At 41.7% G+C, this 3,894-nt stretch overlaps 1 long non-coding RNA gene across 2 annotated transcripts; it reads left to right on the plus strand.

Annotated features, from left to right (window-relative positions):
* The first annotated feature begins 2,041 nt into the window (after positions 1-2,041).
* LOC113089012 (uncharacterized) lies at positions 2,042-3,569 on the plus strand. 2 transcript variants are annotated; one of them, XR_003286333.1, is made up of 5 exons: positions 2,042-2,171; positions 2,404-2,477; positions 2,579-2,670; positions 2,761-2,853; positions 3,115-3,569. It is a non-coding gene; the product is annotated as an uncharacterized LOC113089012 (long non-coding RNA). The 2 variants fall into 2 exon arrangements; XR_003286332.1 differs by having other exon boundaries at positions 2,067-2,222.
* Positions 3,570-3,894: the final 325 nt, after the last annotated feature.

Raw genomic sequence — 3,894 nt, forward strand, 5'->3', positions numbered from 1 at the left:
AACTGCCAAGGAGTCTGAAGCCACCTTATCAAGGACTTGGGAACGCCCTTGATGAAGTGAGAGCAGGATTACGCGACGTGGAGATTCTTATCATCGATGAAATATCCATGGTTTCAAAGGATCTGTTCACATACGTAAACTGGAGATTTCAGCAGATCAAAGGCAACAAGAAACCTTTTGGAGGAATATCTTGCCTCGTCGTAGGGGATTATTATCAACTGCCACCGCTTGGTAAAGCCAAACCGCTCTGTGTGTATGAAGAGGATATGCTGGACTTCTGGAAGGACCATTTTCAAAATCATCACACTCACAGAGATCATGCGGCAGAAGGAAGACCTCGCTTTCGCTCAACTGTTGAACCGACTACGAGTGAGGCAGAAGACAGAAGCTCTCAGGGAAGATGATCGACGCTTTGTTTATTCCAGGCTGTGAAGAAGCCAGAAGACTGTCCACGTGATGCTCTACACATATTCGCCACTAACAAGAGGTTGACAAGTACAATACCGAGATTGTACAGGCCCTCTTCGCTGACATCATAACAATCTGATGCCGAAGACTACAGGAAAGACCCAAGAACAGGAAGGATGAAGCGATTAAACAAACCTGTCACTGGAAAAAGGACGACTTGCTGGACACAATGCAAGTTGCAGTGGGAGTTCGTGTGATGGTAACCAGGAACCTGGATGTAGAAGATGGAATTGTCAATGGATGTTTTGGCACGATTGCAAACATCGTCACCAAAGCAAAAGATGGAATCGACACCGTACAAATGTTAGGACTTCAACTTGACAATCCGAACGCCGGTCAGAAACACCGTAAAAAGGTACGAGGTGAAGAAGACGTCTTGGTTTACATTGAGAGATCTGAAGAAAGTCTGAGGAAAGGAGCCGTTCGTCGACAGTTTCCCATTAAGCTAGCTTACGCCTGCACAGCCCACAAAGTTCAAGGCATGACAATGCACTCTGCAGTAGTGTCATTGAAGAAGATTTTTGAGCCGGGAATGGCCTACGTTGCCCTCAGCAGAACGACATCTCTACAAGGATTACACATTACGGATTTCGACGACAAGAAGATATATGCTGATCCTGAAATCACAACCCTCTTTGCAAAGCATGAGAAGAGCAAGAGTTGAAGAAATCATGCCACTTTTGCAGCATGTGAGGGAAAATAGGCAGGAACAGACACTCACCATCATCCATCACAACACGGAAGGACTGGCATCTCACATGGAGGATATCAGATGCCATCATGAGCTACAACTCGCCGATGTTCTGTGTTTAACAGAAACACACCTGACTGGATCGTCTACTTCAGATCTCCAATTGGAAGGATACAACTTGTTCACACGCAACAGGCATGTCTCCTACTCCACACATCAAGAACTTGGAAGGAAAAATGGAGGTGGAGTCGCAATATATTGCAAGGAGCACATTCCAACTCAGCCCAGGCAATATATACAAAATGTGACTGATCTGGAGTTTGCTGTGATCAAATTGGATTCCCCAATAAAAGCAGCAGTCGTAGCTGTGTATAGGCCACCACAGTACAGTGTTGGAGATTTCTTGACCAACCTGAACAGTATGCTGGATTACCTGGACCTCACACACAACGATCTCGTCATCATCTGTGGAGATTTCAACGAGGACCTCCTTACACCCTGGAAAAAACCTATTCTGGAGTTGTTTCAATCTCGAGGATACACGCAACTGATTACATCAGCGACGACGGAAAAGCACACACTACTTGACCCACATCTACATTTCAAATCCGGACTTCTGTCATCAATCGGGCGTGTTAGAGACCTACCACAGTTACCACAATCCTGTGTACTGTGTATTGCGTTTTTTTCCATAGGTGAATTGCCCGCTATACCAGGTCACTGGGGCCACTGAATCAGCATTAACGACAACAGTGGGGCAACACCAGCCTTAGTTCCCCAGTGGCTTCTGTATGAGTGGTGTCTTGGCCTTAAGCCATATTGAACTGAGGTTCCATTTAACCTCCTTTATCGACGGCAGTGACGTTGCGGTTATATTGTGTTGTCCGTGGTAATATAAAGGTGTTGTGTCCCTGAGTTACCTAGAGTACAGCAGCAGGAAGGACGAAGGAGTAGTGTGGCAGCTCCAGACAGGACAGGAAGTGAAGGCAGCAGAATACAGGACGCAGTCAGGGTTAGTGTAATAACTCCAGGGAAGACACAGACAGTGAGAGCAACAGCAGCAGTAAGTCATTAAAAGACAGTAAGGTTAAGTGAGAAGTATTAAGACACTGTTGTGATGTATTTGATTTTTACCCTAACGTAACATTTGTTTCAAATGTTGTGTTCAATCTGTACGATGTGTACTGGATATATTATTTGCAGTCCTCTGCTATTCTAATATTGATATGTGCTCTTCTGTAAAGTTGCAGGAAGATTTTGGAGACCATAGCAGTCCTCTCCAACACTGGATATTGAGTGTGCAATATACCATCTAAAGGTAAGTGTTAAAAGATGTCACTTCAGTCACTGTGCTACTGCATGTGATAACCACATTTTAAAGGAATATTGTAATCTAATTTTGATTTTGATGTTTTTCAGGAACCGGCGAGTCAGAATGTCTGAGAAGATCAAGTGTGCTTCTCCACTGATGATGATGAGCTGGATACCAGCTTATGGGCTAATTTCTTTCAGTAAGTTTTAGTTTACTTAATTATGTTTATTATTATTTTTTAGTTTATTAGTAAGTGTGTGTGCAGTGATCCTGTTATTCATTTATTAAGTTCATTGCCAGAGGACGGGACCAGATGTGTTTGGAGTTGAAGACAATGCTGAAGACCAAAGAAGCAACGGAAGAAGAACATTTAAGCACTGAGGTAAAGTTTGTCAATAATACTGGAAAGGTCTAGTGTTTCAGTGCACTTTATCATACAGTGTGTTTGTTCAGAGGCATGTGCTTTGATGTGAACGCTTAGATTTTAAAGTGTATGATGGTCCTCAGAAGTGAGAGAGCAGAAATGTCTCTTGCAAGACATACATCTGACCTGAAAGTTTATGCTCTGTAAGTCTTGCAGAATGAAATTTTTTTTATTCAATTCACTAACATGATCATATCTGTTTTACCTCCTCTACCTCAGGGTGTCCAGCCTGTTTGCCATGACAGATCCAGCGGCTAGATGGCGGAAGATGCTTCAATACCCAATTGCACTGAATCATTAGATGATCAATTAATTAATATTAATATATATTTTTAAATTATCTTATTATATTAAATAATTGGTCTCAGTTTACTATTTCATATATTAGTTTGAATAATAATGTTTTTATAATGTGTACGCCATGCCTGAGGAGGATGGGTTCCCCCTGATGAGTCTGGTTCCTCTCAAGGTTTTTTATCTCCTTAAGAGTTTTTTCCTTGCCACCGTCGCCACTGGCTTGCTCACTGGGGGTGTTGTGTCAAATCCTGTGTCCCTCTCGCGTCCCTGCCGACCAGGGTTTCCAAAACAACAGTTTGCGACTCGATGAATTTTTTATTAATTAAATCATAGAAATTTAAACGACTAAAAATGAAATCATGTTATGGCTTAGTCACTTACAGGTAAAGCAGTAAGCCCTGTGATGCTGTGATTAACAGTGCTTTCAGAACTGCTAAGGGGTGTTGCTGTTTTCTGAAATCACAGGGCTTATGTATGGCCTTATGCCCTTTATAAACACTTGTGCAGTAATAGACGCAATCATGGACAGTAATGTGAGTATTTTACAATGGCTTTAAATGCAACATGCACAAGGTTCACTTTATTAATAGAATAATTCAAACACTTTCACCACTATTCTGCCAAAATAGAAACTTGATTTTAAATTTTTTATTATTGCAACAGTAAGATATTTCTTTTTTATTTTCATAATTCGATAATTTT

This window comes from Carassius auratus, unplaced genomic scaffold (genome assembly GCF_003368295.1).
Source record: "Carassius auratus strain Wakin unplaced genomic scaffold, ASM336829v1 scaf_tig00048196, whole genome shotgun sequence".
In the NCBI taxonomy this organism is placed as follows: Eukaryota; Metazoa; Chordata; class Actinopteri; order Cypriniformes; family Cyprinidae; genus Carassius; species Carassius auratus.